General features: G+C 35.4%; 1 protein-coding gene across 2 annotated transcripts in view; it reads right to left on the bottom strand.

Annotated features, from left to right (window-relative positions):
• Positions 1–22,827, bottom strand: part of LOC116243885 (uncharacterized) — a 211,591-nt gene that overhangs the window by 59,422 nt on the left and 129,342 nt on the right. For both annotated transcript variants that reach the window (XM_090149955.1, XM_090149956.1), the window contains 2 exons: positions 13,174–13,239; positions 250–305 (listed from right to left, as the gene is read on the bottom strand). The gene's annotated coding sequence lies outside the window, so the exon portion shown is untranslated. The remainder of the gene's footprint in view (positions 1–249; positions 306–13,173; positions 13,240–22,827) is intronic.

Genomic DNA, 22,827 nt, shown 5'->3' on the forward strand with positions numbered 1-22,827 from the left:
TTTAAATGGATCTTAGTGGGATTGGATTATGTGCTTGATTTTAGAAATGCAGTAAACTATCAGAAATGGAGACCTATTTTCCTATGTACCAGATAACATACAGACCAAGAAGTTGCCATTTTTACCTTGTTTGCTGCGTTAGAGGGACAATGATGTAAATGCTTCACGAGAACTATTTACAGTGGTAAAGTAATTCTGAATTAATTAGTGGGATATTTAATTGAACCATATAGGCAGAAGAATAAATACCTCTTTGGTTGTATTCTCTCGGGTTTTCTGACAGTTCATTAATGCAAAAGTGCAATCTGCAAGGAGATATAATACATTCTGTTTCAGTATCTTGTCATATCAACTGCTTCTGTTTTGGTAAATAGAAAATTAACTGCATTTTTCTAAACACGTAGCTAAATGTGGAAGCTGCTAAAATAATCTCTTCCAACACAACAAAGCTTTTGTTCATCAATTCCATTGACACTGAAGAAAATCAATAGGGAAGCTTTTCAGAAATCACCAAAATTCCATTTTGAGAAAGAATATATGCACTTATAGGATTGCATTTCAGTGCAAGTTACTGGGACAACAGCTCCTAAAACATGTGTGCTTTTCAAGAGCATATGTTCATGTTTTCCCCTTGGCCTTTCAAAAATATTTACCTATTGAAACAAAATTTAGAATGCCTGCTTAGGCTAGAAGAGAATTCAGTAATCTTGAAATATTTTTTTTCATTTATGCTACCATTGACTGAAATGAAACTCCAAAGGAAGCAACCAAGCAATGTTAATGGTACTATTGCTCCTCCAACCATCAACAAAATCGACCTCTACCATTTTAACCTATAATATGGATACCTCAGATTCCACTGGAAAACAAAACAAAACCACCACCCACATTAGCAGAAGATTTGCAAAATTGGCAGAAACACTAGCTTGCTCTATGCGTTCAAGCACAGGTCTGTTTGAAAGCAACACAGAACTCATCACTAATTTCTTGGGTAACGATTTCATCTACCAGATTTTATGAATGTTCCCTCTGCACAAAATAAACGTTTTTCCCTGAAGCATGCAGGCATATATATCCGTACAACTATGTTCAAGTAGTTCTAGATAACTAGAGTTTTCAGGTCAAATACATTTTTGAATCTTTCCTACAATTTGCATCTCTGGCAACAGCTGCACAGCCAACACAAACACATAAAGCCAAGATTTTCTTTGATAAGCACACAATTTAAAAGTGAAAAATAAATTCATAGCAAAGAGTCAAAAACACGAAGTGAACAAGATGAAGAGTTGCAGAGCTCCCACTCTCACCAAGATTATTGGTTTATACAAGCAAAACAGATATGACAGACAGATTGGGCGTTTACCACAAATGTGTTTTTAACAGCATGCAAAATGTACACATATTTCTCATTTATAGATAGTTGAAGCAATTTTGATTGAACCGCACTGTTTAAATGCTTTTGATAAATTGCATTTGAAACATGATTCCTTTCGTTTCATACTAAAAGAAATTAAAATAGGCATTCAAGAGTAGTAGCAGAAATCTTATACAAAATGTAACGACTTTTCAGGCAAAGCTAGGTCCACTGTTTCCACCGTACTTGCCAAAAATTCTCCCTTTGGAAACTACATACATTCCAACCAGGAATAAAACTATTTGGTATACAACATATGATGTACGTATCACAGTAGTTTTTTCAGAGAGCTCTTTTGTGTTGGACTGTTGCTAAGAATTAATCCATGAATATCATCATCATCATCTTTAATGATCTTTATTGATTTAATGATCTTTATTTGATTCTTTAATGATTCTTTTCCCAAGAAAAACTAATTCATTTTTCCCTTTTCTTTTCCCTTCTCTAAATCTCCTTCACTTGGTCTAATGAAGAATCACCTACCCTCAGCACAGCACCAGATAGTAATTTCACATTTTTCCAAATCACCTCATATTTACTCTGCAATTCACTCCTGTAGATTCACTGATGGTTTCTGATTGTGATAATTAAACTACTCCTTAATCCCTGTTTCTGACAGTGTCTCATCTTCACTGCCTTCTTCATAAACTCACACTTAATTTTTCCTCCCAAACTGAGCATCTCTGAGATCAGCGAGGCTGTTGTCCAAATTCTCACAGTGCTTTAATCGTGGTCATGTGGTTAGCCATTCAAGCTACCCTTTCAGAGCTCTACCTATTCAGTTCATTTTCTTTTAAATCCTTTCCAGAGTGGCTTACCTCATGCTGACATGCAACACTAAAGAAATTGTTCAGTAATTCTTACATTCCTTCCAGCCACCTTTCTTTTGTACTGTGTCAATCTCACACAATTGCTAGGTCACTGTCCAGTTTCTCACCCTGCATCCAAATTCATTCTGAGTTCTGCAAGCATATCATTCATATCTGAAAGGATTATTTTTGACACTTTCAGTGGGAGATGTTACTTCAGATTTTCATGGAGATGATTTTCTTTCACCTGCACAATGAATATTATTTAACAATGTTTTATGCCCTTCAAAGTATTTTTCCTCGCATGAATCACATGCTTGTCTTCTCTCAGGACTTCTCTAGTTTCTGATTTAATAACCTTGGCTGGCAGTGCAAAATCTCCTATCAATAATATTCTTCAGACATCTCTCCTGAAATATTACTTCTAATTCTATCCTGCTCTCTTGATTTCATATGTTCAATTCCAAGTTTATTTAGTTTTTTTCTTTGGACTTCATTTCCGTCCCTGATAATCAGAATCACTTTGAGAATCATCTTCTTTCTTGATCCAGTTCCTCACTGCCTACATTCTCAGCTATGCCTATGAGGGTTACCGTAGCAACTTAACACTAAGCTCTTGCCCCTCTTTAGCATCAGCAGTGCTCAGAAATTAATACTGGCATCAGCTGTATCTGTTCTAATAGTAATTCAGTAAAATTTCAGTGAAGCTTGGACGCCTTCATTTTCAATTCAAAACACACAGTACGTATGTTGCTCCAAAAGTTATGCCTCCTATTTTTAGGGAAACTACTGCAGATACAAAGAACAGAACAACACTGTTTAATACAACACATTCTCAGCTACAAAACACTATTTTTTCAACATAGTCACCACCATTAACTATGCATTTTTGCTAGCAATGAACAAGAGCCTTCATGCTGCACTTATAAAGATTTGCACCAGAGAAGGTGACCCACTGTTGCTGTCGCCACTACTGAAACACAGCACCCACTGTCTCACTGTGCTCACATTCAATGTTTGGTCTCTACAAACATTCAGCAAGCATTGATGAATGTCAGTGGGTGCCATTTTTTCCACATGGAGGAAGTCAATGACACAAACCTTTGCTTCATAGGTACTCCCATGTCAGACGCCATTCTGTCAGACTGCCCCTCGGCTGCCATCTCACACAGCAACAAAATGCAATGCAGTACTGGTGGGAAGTTTCAACCTCTACTGCCTTATCACTAACATCTGCCTCTGATGTTCTGATATAATAAAATAGGAGGCATTACTTTCAGAACTGCCCTTGTAGTTGGATAATCTCTAGAAAGGCTTGTTTAAAGAAGCAATAGTGTTTTAGTATTGACAAGATAAAGCTTTATAGTATTCTATTGCTGCAATAAACCTGTAACCATTAAACAATGGGTATGATGTGCCTGAGCTACTTGCAAATAGATTTAGGTCAGCTGTTTTATGATACTTGACTCAGCTACTTCTGATGAACTGACCAGACAGAATACCCTCATTGCTAGGAGAGCACTTTCAGTGGAGTGAGTAGAGTAAGCAGACACAGACTGAGCTTTCCTTTCCCCATCTTCGTGTCACTAACCTAGTTTGAAGTGATGTGACAACACTGGAAAAAAGCTAAAATAATAATTCCTGAATAAGAATTTTGCCTTGTTTCTTGTATCTCACTGTGATTCAATCCAGCAGACATATTATGCCTAGGTGTAACAGTATTTATGTGATAAACATAAAACACTGGAAATGGAAATGGACAGTTAGAAAACATTTAATACAGAATATTGTCTTAAAAAAAAAACACCCATGAAAACAAATTAAAAAAGCTTTTCATCAGCTAATGAAGGTTGAAGCAGCTTTTAGATGCATTATTTCATCTTAAAAGTGATGCAAAATTGCACAACAGTGAGAGATGGAAAATTAGGTTCAAGAAAATGATATGAACAGTTGGCAGGATTGACTTATTTTCAAAAAAAAATCAATAAATGTTTTATATTTAAGTTATATACCCATTGACGCAGCTGGGTTGTTTTTGTGTTATAATGAGATTGCAAAGTCAAAGTCTATTCTTAGAAGAGCATCATAGAGATTAGAATCCTTTTCTAACACCTTTTTAGACCCTGACAAGCAGAAATCACCAGTACCAAAAAACGCAAAACACCTATACTATCTTCTCAAAGTTTTCCTCCCTATCCCATCAACAGATATTTCATTTCAGACACCGAGCAATCCATCGTGAATTAGACTTCAGGGCAGATTTAAAAAAATATTTAGGCACCTACCACTCCTTCATGTGTGTTTTCATATAGCCATCTAGTAAATAATTTTCTTCACACAACAATTTTCTCCTGTGTGAAGTTACAGTTCTGCAGAACTTAGAATACTAAAAACCCCTGTAAAATTTGATTAAGCAGCAGCTTTTTGGAACTAAAGCTTTTCTTTATACAGACATATTAAGATGCTGTAAAGTTCTAATTAAAGTGTATATATACATGACATATATACTCCATTTATAGTATATAGAGACCATTCATCAGCTACGCTACCAAACCTAATTAAATGGCCTTGTTTGCATTTATGTAAAGAAATACGTTTTTGTGGTGCTTTTTCTTTGTTTCCCAAAGGAAAAGTAAGAATAGTACTGTTTGTTAACCAGATTAGAAAGAGATGTAAAATAAGTACCTTGTATAATTTGAATTAAAAGTACCAAAAGCTTTACTATTGAAAAGTAAGGGAAAAATTATCAAGAATTATCAAGAAGTTACCTACAAAAATGACAATTACAAACAACAAACTATTGAGAAGAAATATACAAATTATTGCACAGGGTTGTAGAGATATAGCCAAGCAGTGTGCTGCAAATTAAAGTCATTTATTAAGTGCAACTGGAAACAATACGTAAGAACAACTGCTTAGTCAACAAACATGAGTCAAATTATTTGTTGGGGATAGAAAAATTCGATGGGATAGTTTAACCAAGTATTTGCTGTTGTCAAAACAGAAAATAATACAAATATGCCCTAAACACAGCCACTAAGTTCATCGTCCCTGAACATTCTTAACTACTTCATCTGCAAGGATAAATGAGGACACAGCCAGAACCCCACTGCGTGGATATACAGAGTTCCCTCCACACTTCTTCTCTATTCGCTGTCATTATTAAAAAGGTCAATTATTTATGTTAATAATGGAAAAGAAAGTGCTTTAGACAGAGCAACGATCTGACAGACATTTGAGGGAGGAAAATAAGTTAGCGGACAGTTCAGAGAAGGAAACTGTAGCTGATTCTCCTTTCACATGAAGGATATTGCATTAGGGTTTCTGATATGCATCTGGAAGACTTCCATAAAGCCTGCAGCTGCTGAAAAGTTCTTCTGAAATTATGTATAGTTAAACTTGTGAGCTATTTATGTGCAATATGAATGGTTCCTGTTTATCAAAAGAGTTGTATCTCACAAAAGAGCAACAGGATACTATTTTCCTTCCCCTGGAAAGAAACTTATCTGGTAACTAGGTAAGACATTCATAGGTTTGTCAAAAGAAGAGGCCTACAAAAAGCAAGTTCTTTTGGATCAGTGATAACTTACAGGGAGCTCTAACGCCTACTTTGGGTTTGCTTTGCCCATTTCACTTCCAGTTTTGGAGATAATTCCTCTTTTCTTCCCTAGTTGGGCTGACAAAGTGATTTATGCACTACTTCAAGTGCTGAGCAGAGCCAGAGACCCGCTAAGAAAACAAGGCAGGCAGCAGCAGAGGCTTCACAGATGAAAGGGCAGTCCCACCATTCCTGAGCAAGACAAGCAGAGCAGATGTGGAACGGGAACCAGGCTTAGCCCAGAGTTCAGATCACTAGATAGAGTAATCTGAGAATCAAGCCTCTCGAACAGAGTTTGGACCAGGGCAGGACACAGGCACGTCTGCCCCATAGCTCAGCCAGGATGACCCTCAGGAGCACTGCTCAGTTGGCTCTCCTTGCAGACACAGTGGTACTGTTAACTTGTCATAGTTTCATGATTTTTGTTTATTGGACATAACTACAGCAGGCTCCCAGCCCCTGGCACCTAAGCCACCATGTGGAAGGGACGTGTCCTGGGTCCTGACACCCAACCTCAACACTAATGTGTCAAACGAGAGGTGTGATGCAAGATCACTATCAGGTGAATGGTGGAGTACTAACAGACTAGTAGTTGAAAGGTTTAAGAAATGGAAAAAAATCTCAGTCCTCCTATACAAAACAGAAATTTTCACACTAATTCTTTTGAGTATAATGTCTAACCTTTTAAAAAATCCCCCATTTTGTCTCATTTTTGTGGTGCTGATAAATGCACAGGTGTATAATAATACATATTGACAGATTCAACTATGTGCTGCTATATCACATAAGTAAACACAGAATACAGCATCACGTAAGAGAATTCCTAATGGAAAGTAAAGCTAAAATCCAGTATTACAATTATTACAAAATTACCCAGACCCAATATTACAAAGGAGAAAAGATCACATAAGTCATTTCCACAAAAACTCCAGATTTGTCATGCTACAAGAATCATTCTCTGCTTTCCCTGGCCTTTAAATTCTCCTCAATTCTAAAACAACTCTGAAGAACTGGATATCTATTGAGAACTTAAGTGGTATTATATATACACCGTGTTTTGTTTCTTTGTTTAAAAAAAATGAATACATTTTACAATATAAACAATAAATTTGAAGCTTCAAATTCTGTATTATCTTTTATTGGCATTTCTTGTCATTGCAAGGGTAACACAGGTAATTCCAAATAGTGAGTGGTACGGTGGTTATAATGGTTAAGCTCTGTAGTGTTTTTATATTGAATGGTAAATGCTTAAATATTTGCAACTAATCCAACAAGTGGACTCAGCAGGAATGAATCAGCCATATGGATGTAGGTCTTTCTCTTCTGTTTATTTTGCTCTTATAACCAAATTTTCCCTTTCACAAGTGCTGTAATTTTCCTCTGCATTTTTGAAGAGGAGGTTTATTCTTATCTCTAAAAAGAAACACGATACTCAAGATTATAGGCTGCCTATAAACCCAGACTTCAGCTAGAGCTAAGAGGTTTCTCACACATCTCACTTCATTATTAGATGAATGCTTACTTGATTTCAGGGCATTCATTATGATTTAGTTTATTTGACCTCCACAAATAACATGCCAACGCAGTAGACAAATGTCTTTTGAATTTAATCTAATCAGTTCTATTTACAGATGTCACTGCACTGAAATACACATCTTCTGAACACGATAATCCATGAATTTTAGGATCAGTAAAGATATCTTGTCAAGCAAATTGAAGTAATTTAGTTATTTGAATAAATAATGGATACAAACCAGACATTCCAGATTCAACAGTAAAATATTATTAGAACATTTTTGTGTTGCTCTTCAGCTGTGCCAACATGCAGGTGATAAACTGGAGCATTTACCTCCACACAGGTCATAAATGCTTAGGAACTCAACCCACTTACTTCGGTGCATATATATGAATTTAGCTGCTTCAGTTTAGACACATAATAGCTGCTTAGAATCACTCAAAACAGGAGCTGGATATTGCATTTAAATGCATTAAAATAATTTCCTAACCAAATTAAGCATAAAAGCAAGTGGTACATTTTCAAAACAGTTTATCCACAAACGTACTTTTATTTAAGGCAAACATTTATAGTCCTGGGGGATACGTGGACTTTAGCATTTGATAATGTTTCTCAAAGATGATGAATTAATGATATGACACATTACTCAGATTAAGGACGGGGCCTTCAAATTGCTAGGGCTGCTCTTTTGCAATTGCCTAATTGTCAGGTATCTTTTCAGGTTCATGTAACAGAGAACAAATTATACTTTGCCAAATACTACATTTCCATTACATTAGGCAATATTTATGCTACATTTTTTTATTGCATATCTGCCTATCTGCCTTCACCATAGAACTGAAAGTTCTTTTTTTTTTTTTTTCAATGCCCTGCCTCTGCTGCCTGGATTGATTTGTGAAAGGGGATGGCTTGGTAATAAAAGGAGGGGAAGATACTTTTCAAACCTGTCATGGGCATTTCTATGTATTCTGTGGTATTTGAATGGTATGTCCTTTCTGACAAAAAGGCTATTGCCTGCTGTGAAATAGATCAATGGGTGATATTGTGCAGTGATTGCTATTTGTTTAAGAGAAATCTCCCTGACTGACCCACTTCCTGTAATGCATAAAAAATAAATGACAGAAGTAATATTTTTGTTCTTGTTTCACTTTCATTCATCTTATTTGATCAGCACTGAACAAAACTGACATCTCATCAAACCCTAAAGTGTATTTCTACACTGGGTTCATCAGAGGTTGGCATTTAAAACACAGACATTGCAGGAACAAATGTATTTGCCAGCTCTGTCCATCGATGTAAACCTGACCTTTATCCCGTAGATTTATTGACACTGTGCTGCTTTGTATCATATTTCATTACTATGTGGAAAACCTGGAAAGTCCTGCCTGTAAAACCACTTTTGATTCTCATCTGCAAATTTTTGAATCTACAGTAGATTATCTAAAGACCAAGAAAACCTTAATGTGCCTCGTGCTTATTTAAAACAAAGTGATTTACCTGCACATTTCAAAATGGCTGTGCATTGCTCAGTTGTACCAGTCCATAAGGATATTATGCAAGGATAACAACATTGCTGAGGGGCACTTTTCTACAGTCTCTTTCACCTCTCCCCAGACCAAACATACTGGAAATTTCTAAGAAAGAAGAATCTAATACTAAAGGTATTTAAATTAGGTTCTACAGGTTCAAAATAATCAGATAAATTTCATGTACAAAACATGATCTGTACTCAAATACTACATTGCTAAAAGAATAATGAATGTGCCTTGCTGTTACGCAGTATGCTTCTACTTTGTTCCTACAGTCACCTAGGAGATATGTGAGCTCCTCCACACACAGGGTATTTCTCAAACAACATCTGATTGATAAATAGCCATTTTAACTATAGATAACAGCTCTGTGACTAAATATTTTGTTCTGTGTGCGGAAATTTTAATGAGAACAAATAAAAATTAACAAAGCTAAATCTGATCATGCTGAAACAACACATTTTCCTAACTAATTGGCTAAATAATGGTTTGCATTTCTGCAGTATGTTCTCTTCCTAAATCCCCTGGAAGCTTTCCAACAAGCCAGAACACAGAAGCACCATGCTGGTGATCCCTATGTGAATCACATCTGTGTCGTCGGTTTCAGCCTCCTAGGCTTGAACATATTGAAACAGTCAATGCTTGGCTGTAAAGCAAATAGGCTGTTTTCCCTAAAAAAGAAAAATCTATTACTTGTGCTAGATTCTCAAATCCTAATATTTACCCTTGTCTGAATGATGGGTAATTGAGCACTAACATAAACCACCTACAGATTTCCTTCAAAATGATTGTTTCTCTTCTTAAAAAGAAGAATTGGAAAGCAAATCATCCTTTCATGCTCGTACTAATTGAGGATGAAAGACTGGAGCTAAGTCCTTGAAGTCAGGGGAAAGACATAGGGCAGGTGGCAGTAAAAAGAGGGAGGGGCATTTCCACTTGTCTGCTAAATCCCTGAATCTGTACCGACATCAGTATCTGAGGTAGCTGTCTGGGATCCCTCAACAGCCATGGGAAATAAATAGGCATTTCCAGAGGATAGGTCATCTGAGATATCTTTAACACCTTCCTTTGGGATGTGACAAACTGATGTACTCCAAATGAGCTTCAGGTGAAGAATCTTACTGGGGCTTTGAATTTCCTGTTATATGAATTTTTGGGATTTAAAACAAAGTTTTTCAAGGGGAAATTTTACAAAATAACAGAAGCAGGAAGATGCAGATTTATGACACAAAGATGTAAATTCCTCAGTTAAGTTCCTCTAAAACATGAAGATAATTTTCAGCATATATAATTAAGAGTTACTGATTTTATTCCCCTTCATTAATGTTGCCATGCTTTTTATTTGCCAAATACTATGTGAAGTAAGGAAAATGAAGTCATCTTCAGAACTAAAGTTGAATTAATAACATTTAACTGATTTTATGGAAAGAAAACATAAAGGACAACTCTAGCAGTTCATACAGAGCCCCCCATCTAGTAGGAGCAAAATGGAAGTGCATCCAGTTTTATGAAACCATACTTATTGGCCGGAGATCGTCAGCTTTAAACTGCTCTTTGATTTTCTAAATGTGTTTTGTTTTGTTCCTAGAGATTCTTTTAAACTTTTTAATCCTAAAAGGAGAACTTTATTTTGCCTGTAAATGGTGCTATACTGCTTTGGAAATTCAGAACAGGTTTTTAAAACATTCTAGTAGCTATGAAAACATAAAATTCACTTGGAACATTTTTATTCTTTTCAGGACTGCTGTGGATCTGTCATCTACAGTCTCACTTTCCTCATTTGCAAGGACATAAAGATAACAGATATCTCTTATTCTAAAATATTCTGGCTATTGTTTATTTATGCATCACCTCCTAGATTTTTTTTCATTATAAAGTGCTTATCCAGATAAATTACTATTTATTACTATTATTATTGTTATCCTAGCCGTAGTGAATGAAGTTCATTTAAAATTAAGACTTCCATAATACTTCATTAAAATTGAAGTACTGTACCCTACTGAAGGCAATGATTCCTGGATTATACTCTCTGTAACTAATTAGACTGTCTCATCTATAGAGCAACATCTTAAGTGATGAAAAAAGTCAGTGTAGAGGAGATAAATTAGATGACCTGACTACTCATCTCCAGATTGATTTGAATCTTCCTTTTGGCCTTTATAGACTAGCAAGGAAGTGCTGGAAGCGCTGCCTAGAAAATGTGATTGCCGCCAAAAAGATATAGATGAGGAGGAGATGGGAATAAGGAAGTTGACTGCTTTAGTTGATCAATGAAAGTGGAAAAACAGATGCCTCATTTCATAGTTCAGATATCCCATCAGGGAAAAAAAGATTATAGAGACATGATATGCACATAAAAGAAACACCATTTGCAAAAATATTTCTCCACCATCTCATATTTACAAATAGAAGATCTTTGAACCCTTCTGCTTAATCTGATGACTATCATTCAAATTTTACTGACTCACAAATTCTATGAGTAACTTCAAGACCAATTTTAATGCAAAATTCTTATAAAGGCTCAGCCAATCAGACGTATACACGACTATGGTCTTTTAAAATAAAGACCATTTAGTCTTTAAATGTATTAAATACTGAAATGAGTTCAAATGAAAACAATATTCTCAGTTGAAACTGCTGGAGTATCCCTGAAACTGATATTTTCCTTATCTTATATGACATTACTATCCTTGTGTCTAGTGCAGAAAACTCAGTAAGCCTATAGAAGCAGTTCACATTAGTTTCTTCAACTATCTAGAATAGTATGAGCAACTTTTATTCAATCTAGTGATAAAAATCTTTTCTACTAAATGTACATTTTACAATATGCTTGCAAGTAGAAATTCATATTATTTAGGCAAGAGAATCAGACTGGTAAATATTCTGCTTTTAGCATTAGAGTATCAAGTAATTCAGGCTGTTTTTAAAAACCATTTTTCAAGTGTATCAGAAAGAAAAAGACACTGTATCTTGTGTCTTGCCTGCTCAGGCCTGTATGGATTTTTGTAACTACATGGGAGGGTTTTCAACTACTTGCTTGCACAGTCTAAAAACAGCTGGCAAACAGCAGTGATTGAGTCCCCAGCTGCTTTTGAATAATAAAAAAATAGGGATTATAGTTAGACTCAGGTGAAAACTATCCAAAATGATATTTAGTTTAGAAGCTTTGCTCTGCTCATAGTATTTCAGCTCTGGTTTATAGTAGCAACTATGAAAATCATTAACAATCACCAGTAATAGTATCAAGACGAACACTGTCAGCATTGGAAAGATATGTTTTTTGCAGATCACCCTGGACACACACTGTTTTTTTACTGCCAGGATTACAACATTTTCTTCATGAGCCACAAAAACTTTACTGAAGACAGAACTGGATTCAGCAGCAGTAACGTTAAAACAGACTTTCATCTGTCAGCTTTATCCCAAGTATTTCAGACTGTTCTATTTGGTTGTCTGCTGTCTTGCTCTTCAGGACATATCACATTCAAGGTATACTCTGTGAACAGCTTAGCAATGATTCCTTGCTTTGGGATCAAGAGTCAAACATTTGCAGATGCTGTTTTATATCCTGGCTCAGTTAACAGGGAAGGGTTGGGAGAAGCAGTTTTTATGCGCTTCTGACAAATTGCTTGTCTAAGCACACTTTTTGTACTGTCTGCAGATGTTTATCCGATTCATAGATTCATGGAATTTGACAGAGATTACACTGACACCTCCATATATATACTTGGTATATGCAAATAGAATTACTTTACTAAATATAAGCTACGTCAGGGCAGTAATTACTAAATTGTGTAATGTTTCTAGATATAATTCCAATGATATTTACCTGAGTCTTTCAAATTACATTTTTTCAATATGTTCTGTACCATTGTCCTTTTTTTTTTTTTCTTAAAAAGGCAAAATTTCAAAAGGTTTCCTTAACTTTTTCTTATGATTACAAGAGTTATGATGTTATAATCAGAGTAATTGTATAGAATTAGTATATAGTAATGATGTAAAAGAAGAAATAGGTCCTATTGAAGTAATGACATAACTTCTGTTTACTGAATGTTTACCTTCTGAGATCTTGGTGAAATATTTGTTGATAGCACTGATGCATCTCTTTTACGAAGGTAGGTTTATAGTTAAGCAGCTTTTTTGCTGTCTTGTTCATGCTTTAGCTGAATAATTCCTCAGGTGAAGACGTTCACCATGAAGCATACATACACACACAAGCAGACAATAGCACCACAGAGCGTCAAAGATAAAAGCAACCTTTTTAAACACAAGAATGTTTGCAATCTAATATAGTTTTGTTCACTTACCTTGACACAACCAAATTTTCTTTTGTGGAAAACCTGCAGTTCCAAGACACAGAACAATACTGAGAGCTAGAAAGTAGAACAAGAAAAAAGAAGAATCACTGATGGTAGGAAACAATTATAATCTTAACAAAGGTTTGTATGTGTACAGTAAAAAACTGCAGCACTTCTCATAGAAAACTATTTCAGTTTGCTACTAGGAAATAAGATAGATCTGGTCCCCCAGTTGACACTGCATTAAGCAGAAAGAAGTAAACAGTTAAGAGGGTGGTTTGCCTCAAAGCAGAACAAATTTTGGATGATTCAAAGTCCCGGACTGATCCAACTGTTGTAACACAGGTCAAATGAAAAGATTTAATCACTAAAAAAAATCCACTTAAGCTCCAAAATTAAATATACATACGCAAATTTTATTCCCCTTATATTTTGCAAATATATTGTAATATGGTTTACTAAGATACATACAGCTGCTAAAACTGCTGTATCTCCTGCCTCTTCTACTACTGAAGCAATTTTTTCTTTCCCTGTATCTGAGGGATCAATGATAAGCATCCTTAAGTGTCTGAAGGACATAAATACCAAGAATAGGAAAAAACTCTTATGTGGCCCATGGGGGAGGAAAAATGGAATGAAACTGAGCAAAGGCAGAACTTGGAAAGAAAATGCTAATAAATAGATGTATCTGCCCATAGAATAATCTTCTAAATATGTTCCTTGAAATCCTGTAATCTGAAGTATTTGAAAATGCAAAAAAAAAAAAAAAAACCAACCAAAAACAAAAACAAAAAAACTCCCATAAATTCGCTGGGAAAAAAAACACACTTTGATATGGACACACACACAAAAAAAGAGTGAGCAAATCTTGCTTCCTGATAACTATTTCTTATTCTGTGAATTCTCTCTCTATTTTCTGGGTAACAATGGATTTTTATATATTCAGATGTTGTATTATTTTCCTACCACTTCCATCCTCTGTTCACTTTCATTCTGACATTTTTCACTTTCCTGGAATGCACCAGAGTTACAGAGTTTTTGCGAGGAAAAGTTAAAATGTATTTGTACCCAAACTCAAGCTCAGCCTGTCTGGAATTGATTCAGTGCAAGAGATCCAGATGAAAAGCTTGTAAGTAATATTTATTTATTATTTATTTCACTAAGTATTCCATTGACAGCAAGTTGTTTCTTTTTTTTTTTTTTTTTTTTTTCCCCCCTCCATGTTAGACTGGATTTAAGCTCAAGGAAGCTGTCACAAGGAAAGGAGTCCATGAATGACACTTATAGCAAAGGTAAGAGATGTTTCTAAGTGGAAAAAAGAAGGCAGTTGCTCATCTGGAATTCTCTGTTTTTGCCTCCAGAAAACCTACTCTTCTCTCTTCTCCAGTTGCTAATATACAGAATTACTGATGTTGTATTAAAATGCTCTAAAAGACCTCAAAAACATCACTCCCTGTAAACAGCTAATAATACCCCAATAAATAAAAAGCTTGGCACTATTTTGCACAAAAGGAACTCTATAGTTACAACCAATGCTATCAATAAACAACATCATAGTCAGAAAGAGAGAAAATGAATGTCAATATAGTAATAACAAAATAAACTGTAATTCAAAGTAAAGAGTTCCAGAAGAAAACAAGGTTGGAGAATACATTCTTGTGGTCGTGAGTTTCTTCTTGTCCTCAGCCAATGAGAAAAGCTATTTATCACATTTTACTGAGTTTTTCACTTCAGGATAGAGCATGTTCTTTGTTTATATTTATATGAGTTACTTGGATATACCCAAGCTGTGTTTTACCATTTTGTAAGTTCAATTTCCAGTGACCTTTTCTAAAAATACACATAAATTATGCAAATATATGCAGATTTTTGTCCAAAAGATAAAACGAAAAGCTCATTAAAAGGGAAAGATCTGCATGACCAGATTTTAAAATCTTACACGAAGGTGCATTCATACCATAAACTTAAAATTAATGATTTTAAACTGCACAGCCACATGCATAAAATGCATATTTCTGTATGGAAATGCTACGCACAAGTATAGAAGTAGTATTCAGGCACAGCTGTAATAGATCAGTGTGCTTTTTAAAATTGTACATTAAAGGACATAATGCCCAAACAGTTCTGGAAAACCCAAAGGATACACAGCCAAACTGAACACTAAGCTGATGGTAAAATCTAACATGGAACTAAAGTTATGATTAATGTGTAGTTTGAAAGATACAAATTATCATATTTATTGAAATCAAATTGTAAAATATAGCAAGTTCGTATTATTATCCATGTTTTCATGTCAGAATTGAGTGATTCTTTCCTAAGCAAATGCAAAGTATACAGAAAAACCTCATTTTGGAATCCTTCTGTGCAATGGTTAATGACTAAAACAGTGAAATATACATGAAAATGTTTGGTTTTGTTTTTCAATATAAAAAGCAGAAATATTATGGATCAAATATAAACAGTAGAACCAGGAAGTACAGGAACAGCAAACGCACAGAAAGATTCAATGACTTATTTACTCAAGAGCATATGGTGGGTCAGCCTCAAAGAAAACAACATGCATGCAAGCAGTTTTACAACTATTTCTCTGCATTACAAACCAGCTGTATATATGCAATAATTTTAATGCAAAAGCTAAGGACCTAAATCACGACAATATTTCACATTTCCCTGGGATGCATTAACTTCAGTTCAGACCTTTCCAACACTGTTATCCCGCTTCTGGTCAGGAAAGACATTCAAAAGTGTCTCCCCACTGCTCTGAGTTGGCAAACAGCTCTGTAGCTACGCAGAGGTAGACGCTAAAAGCAGTTGTGATATGGAGGGAGAAATCTGGAGGATGGCTGTAGTTGGAAGAACAAGTTAATGTGCTCTGGGGATTAGCTTTAATCACAGTAAGAAAGATAATGCCCACTCAAGTGTGATGAAGCATTCAGCATTTCCCCTACAAGAGACAACAGACTGGAGACCATGTGAATGGCAGCAGCTGTCCTGCTTGCAGCATTACTACACAAAAGCCAGATTCTCACTGCCCAGCTCAGAAGAAATCCGTGCTGACCCAAGACAGCACAGCAAAAATTATTCATGATTGCTGTCCAGCAAAGAGGAGAGTCCAATATATCAGCAAAAATGATGAAAAAGAAAAAGCTAACAAGTAAAGAAAGAAAACACTAAACATAGGGACTTTCAATCTATTTAATTCAAGGAAAGAAATGACTTCTCAATGGAAGAGTGAAAAGCAGTCATAATTGTAGAGCTACTGCTCTGGCCCTTCAAAAATAACCTAAACTGTACAAAGACCATTTCGTCAATATTTTAGGAGTTGATGTAGACAAGTTGCTCCTTCTAAAGGACTAAATTTACTGAACTAGTATAAGAAAAGCTCCTGTAAAATAACGCACTGTATGTTACCACACCAGAACAGGGAATTGTCTGCTATCATCATCTCTGATTAAAAATCAAGAAGGAAAAACAGTTTTTAGTGTGCAGTGATAAAGATTAGAACAGCAGTAAGCTGTAAGCAACTATAAAGGAGTCAAAGTGCAATGTATTTACCAGTTTCTAACAGTTTAACCCAAATAGCGTCGAGGAGTAACAGGAAGAAAAAAAACTTCTAAGTGCTGGATTACATAAATAGATTTTAGGCTATCCAAATTCCTATAATCTTATGCAAGTTTTATTAATACTGTAATACAGGTAGCATGTGCTGGAGTTTGAAGTAGCTAACACAAAAATCAAAACTACCGATGTCTAGAACAGGAGCTCTCTAATGTTAGACTCATTAAAAATAAATAAATAAAGTGAATAAAATTATCACAATCCAATCTCTGAAGTCCCCTGACAAACCCAGAATTGAATGGATACAATTCATTAAAACCTAATTACCAAGAAATCAATAGTGCAATTTAGCCCAAACCAAAACTCATTGTAATGCACTGAACATTTGAAAACCCAGGTCATTATAAACAGGGCTTAAGTGACATTGTATATTACATTGTAGAGTGTCTCTGTACAGCAATTAGCACAGGCTGCCTGACTTTACTCAAAAAGGATATTACTATATGCAGCCTTAGTAGTAGTGCATCTGTAAACACCCACTCTCAAAGATGCAACAAAAAAAGAAACAACCTTGCTAACAACAGTCATTAAATCCAATTCAAAAGAAAAATCAACTACCCATAGTCCCCAATACATACCTCTCAAAATTCACTGTTGTTATGAGTGTCTGAGGAACTGAACAGGCACTCTTTTCTTTTAGCTATGTATATGTAAATCCGCTGACACCTCTACAATGACTAAAAAAATGTACAGTCAGGCCTGTAATCACAATTTTCAGGAAAATCAGAATTGATAAAATCTTAATTAAACACAATGGACGAGTAACTGAAGATTATTTTTCTGCTACAGATGCTTATAGAAATTTCTGAAATCATATACTCTGGCCTCTCATATCCCATAATGCTTGGGTATCATTTTAATCCATATGACCTTCTCTGAAACTAAAAGAACTGATGCATCATTTGAAATCACATAATAAATTGTATATAGTATCTTACTCCTCAGTATTTTGAATAGGCAGGTGTATCCTCTGGTCAGTCAACCTTACTTCAATTACAGATGACCATTCCCCAGTGAAGCTTCCTATCTATAAAAAACACAGCAACTAAGAATCATAGAATCGTATAATGGTCTGGGCCGAAAAGAACCACATTGATCAAAATTAATCACTGCAAACTAATGATCAAAAATCATTACTGGATCCTTCCAGCTTTAAAAGCTAAAGAGAATCACTTTGGCATCATGTGGATCTAAGTAGACAATTCCATCTCAGCCATGTCATTCTCCTACACTACTGAGTGGAATGGCTGTTTTTATTTTCAGGAGGAATAAACGTAAGATTCACTACAGGTGAGTCTTTCAAGTAAGGAATCTGCTCTGCCAATGTACTTCAGTGGTGCAAGTAATAATGTGAGTTGGTTTTGGAATCAGCACGCTGTCCACCACCTAATTCTGTAGGAGAAAAGTGACTTCCCAGAATGTAATGGGTGGGAAATCTGTGTAATTAAAAAAAAAAAAAGAAGGCATTTGTACAGAGGGCCTTACAAGTGTATGAATCCTGAAAAATGAAAACAAAACTGAGATTAGCTTAAACATAGAAATCAAAAGAATGGCCTAGGCTGTTTACGAAGAACTCAGGAGACACAATTCAGTTTTGAAATGTTTCATGACTCAGATGCTGCAGTACACAAAAGTTTATGCTAGTGATGCTTTTGGGAGCACTGATACACGGTGCAGTACAGGGTGAGGATACAAGATACGTCCCATTAGCACTCCTCAGGCAATCCCAGCTTTGAGTTGTGTTTTATCTGCGTGTATGGACACTCCTGAGAGACTTGGTTTATTAACCCAGCCACAGTGCCACCACATGTGCCAATCCCAGTTCTCATCTTGGTATCTATTTGGAGCATCTCTGTATTCCTAGGGGTGTATGCCTCTAATCTCTAGAACGAATTCAGATAATAATAGAATCATAGAATCATTAATGGTTGGAAAATACCTCTAAGATCATCTAGTCCAACTGTCAACCCCTGGCATATTCTGGCCATGCATGTAGTCATTCTAGAAAAAGCTGCACAAGTTGTCTGGCATTCATGTACATTTCTATTAAACTTTACTAAATTAAGTGGTGACGTACACAAACAAAAAAGTAAAAAAAATCCCTAACAGGATACCACAGACCATCACCAATGAAACAAAATCTTTAAAAAAGCTTTAACTAGTCTGTATCCTAAGCATGCTTCATTATCCAGTTAGAGCTGAGAGCTTAAATAACCTCTAATAAGGAGCAATGAGGATCTAAAAATGATGTATGGTGACAATGTGTTAAAAAGGTAACAAAACATTCCTGCACTAGCTATAATTGCAATGAAAATAGCATATAAGCTAATAAGCTAAACATTGAAAGAGAGGACTTACAAGGGCAGAGATAACAAAAACAGTATTAAAGGATAACTCAATAATGTCACTTAGACTTCACAGAAGGTCAACTCCTTCAATAATTCCTGGTAAGTACTTACAAGCAGTTTTTATGGCATTACACCGTCTATAGCAGTAGAAAGTGTTACCTTCGAATCAGGAGATACATTTTAGAGGAACACCCAAGACTACTGAAAGAGACGTTATATCCAGCCAGGCTGGTTTGTAGCAAGGTTAGAAACGTTTTGCATATGTAGGCAAAAGTAAATTGAGAATAATGTCTCTTTCTCATACGTGCAATTAATTTTTATGTATTTTTATTTTTGTATGCATTAAACTGAAGGACTGATGTTGTCCTTGGGCTACCATTCAAGATCATATACACCAGCACAGTTTCACTTGAACTGTTATCATGAGATTTCTGGTATTCATCAACTTTTTTCTACCTTGGGTGCCATCTGACCTGCATACAGAAACCAGGCTTGCGTTTATCTTCCCAGTCTGGACCAAATACTCGTATCATCAAGATGAAAGCTGAAATTCAAGAGTGTTTTATGGAGTCAGATTAGAGCCTTTCCTTTATCGGAAATAATCAGTATGTATGAAGGCCCTACAAGCTTTCTACAATAACAGAGAACACAAAAACATAAGCCATAAATAGGTCTAGAGGCAGGAGCAACACTGACAGCAGCATGTGTATGGCTTCCCCACTCTCACAGTCTCACGAAAACAGAATGTGCTACACAGGGTAGTAAAATGAGAAAGCCACATTTCTCTCAGCTCTTCTTCAACTACACACACACATCTTTTTTCTCAGCGATGTTTGCGTAATTCCCACTGGACTGACTTCCAGTCATGTATGGTAGCAGCTCGCATTACCATGGTACAAAGAAGTCACTAGATGCATATTAATTTATTTTGATATACAACAAAGACTGCCTTGTGTTTGAAGAAAATAAGTTGTGTGGTTAAGTTGCTAGTTGCAATAAAACAGGTTCCCTGTTGCTCTAAGATCAACTCCAAAGGCACAAATTATTCTTTGGTTTTACAGTGTTTGGCTGATATTTTGGAAACAAAATTGCTCACATCTTGCCAGACCATTTCTGCTTAAGAACTTTCCAAGGTAAATTAAATGAAATACCTGAAGTGTATAAAGACTATTTGGTTTAATTCATCAGGTTCTCTTCCTGTCTACAAAACCCCACATACGCTGTAATTCAGCACAAGCTAAACACTAATGAGAAATTCACAATACAAACATCATTTTAAAAATCTCAATCTATTATTTAAAATATGAAGTAGCCTTTTATATTTATACAAACATCCATCCCCTAGTCCATACTAACCTCATACAACAATTTCAATTTGAAAGTAAAAAAAAAAAAGATGTTCCATCTTTCTTTTGAATTCTTGCAGAAAATTTGCAAAAGATGTACAATGGAATAAATCTAAAACAATTTCTATAATACGAAGTTAGCTGGAAAATAGGGAGAAGTGCAGAAGCCATCACTTAAGTTTCAAAATGTTCCCAGGGAAGAGTGCTTCAGTGTTTCCCATGTGGGAAACCAGAGAGAGGAACAGAAACCAAGCAGCCCATACCCTAACAGATCAAGGAGCTGACAGAAAAGTACCAGTGAATTCCTACATCTAAACATAATGCTTGTTCATACAAGCTATATCAGACCTTAATGCCTAACCTGCAAAATTAATCACGAAAAACGATGAATTAAAAATAAACAAATAAACAAATAAAACAAATTAATAAAACTAACCAGGTAGGATTTAATGAAAAGGCTAATTACATTTTGTGAGTTATTAATATACCCAAAGTACATAATTATTCCCAAAATATAATTATAGATAGTATATATTTATATATAAGCAAAATTTAGAGTGCAAGTAGTGCTAAGGTATTAGTGCTTGAAGAAAAATAATCAGCAGCTCTTTGAGTTTTTTCTTTGATAAAACAATAAGCTCTTCAATCTATCAGCAAGGCTCCGCTAGGTTTTTATTTAGAGTTTTGAAATTTCAAGGTTACATTGTAGAGGCTAGAAAATTCTGTTTTAACATAAACTGAATTTATTATTTTTAAACAAAACATTAATAAAAAGCTTATTTAGAGACAATCTGATGTTCTTAAATGACTTATTACAGAATAAAAGTTAATAGTGCAAACAGGATTTCAGCCCAGAGCATATCCTTAAAGGATGATTCAATGATAAGCCACAGAATAGAGCAGAAAATAATCGCTCATGTTGCCAAAGGGACCTTGGTAAGAATATGCTTCTCCTGAGGAGTCTTTTAGAAGATGACGCTGGCCACAAGGGATTTCAGCAGAGAACATTTTTTGGCTCAGAGAATATATCCGGATGTGGCTGCACCACTAAAACAGCCAATGCCAGCTCCTCTGCATTGCTTCATTGCACTGATCAAGTTATTCAGAATACCCAGCAGCTGGCAATTACCCAGAGGGTGTTGGGGTTTTGTAAGTACCAGCATATAAGCACACAGCCTTCCCTGGCAAAATGAAGAAACGGAAGCAGAAAAATTCAAAGGGTGCTATTAGATCCAGGCCTGTAACACAAAGGTATACTTTCTGTCTGAATCCAGGAATTTGCAAGTTTAGGTCCTATAACCATCTTTCTTTCCACCCTCACTCATGCACCTTTTCATTTTCCTTCTGTTTCCTCAGTCTCTCATTTTTTCTCTTTATTTCCATAGGCTCAGACCATTTGCTTCAGACACAGTAATTCTTAAGAACAGAGGAGAGACAGTCACTAAAATGACTTTTCATGAAAAACAAAAAGATAATAATATATGTTTTAAGTAGACTTTTGTGTTAAATCTGTTTAACATCACATTACAAGATTACTTGAAAACATTTCGTCCGTATTTAAGTGGTGCTTGAAGTGTTTTGGCATGGCAACATAATAAGTTATGGTTAAAAAATAACAACAATATGCTTTGGAAAGAAAAGAAATACTGTAGAAAAAAATATGATTTTCTTCTGATAAGATGACACATAGAGGAACAAAAGACGGACGATAGTTTATAACACTGCCAATTAATACAGTAAGATGTAAAGCACTAATACAATCAGACACAATAAGGTACAGCACAGTGACTAAAACCTCAATCTTTTTCAGAACTCCACGCAATCTCTCTGCAGCAACGGTGTTATATCTATGTATTACTATTGTTTGAGGATTCATTTTTGGTTAAATTATGAAGATGCTTTCCAATTCAATTGAAACAAAACAAAATCTAATTAAGTTTGATGGCTTCTGCTTTCCAAGGCAGGTATTGTTGTATTGTTATGCAATGGTAACTATATGATAATGCCCTTTTTCATCTGAGGACAAAATGTATTTTCATAAAGGTCAGCTTCTGCCAGGAATATATTTTAATTTGCTAGAATTTCGAGGATGACAAACATCTCACTTGAAAAAAAAAAAAAAGTTAAGAATCACTGTCGACAGTACGTCTCTGTTTCTCATCAGAAAGTGTTTTCCATATTTATTTTAAGTTAAACACAGATTATCTTTTGAACAAAAAGGAGGAGTTTGATTTTTTTTTTTAATCTCAGCTTTAAGGCAAGATCCTATCTCTGACTGCTAGGTCTGCAGCCTCTCCTTAGAGTGCCTTCAGAAGGGGCCATACTTTGAAAAAAAAGTTTAAATTATTAAC

Source organism: Phasianus colchicus, chromosome 13 (genome assembly GCF_987193195.1).
Source record: "Phasianus colchicus chromosome 13, bPhaCol1.hap1.1, whole genome shotgun sequence".
NCBI classification, from domain to species: domain Eukaryota; kingdom Metazoa; phylum Chordata; class Aves; order Galliformes; family Phasianidae; genus Phasianus; species Phasianus colchicus.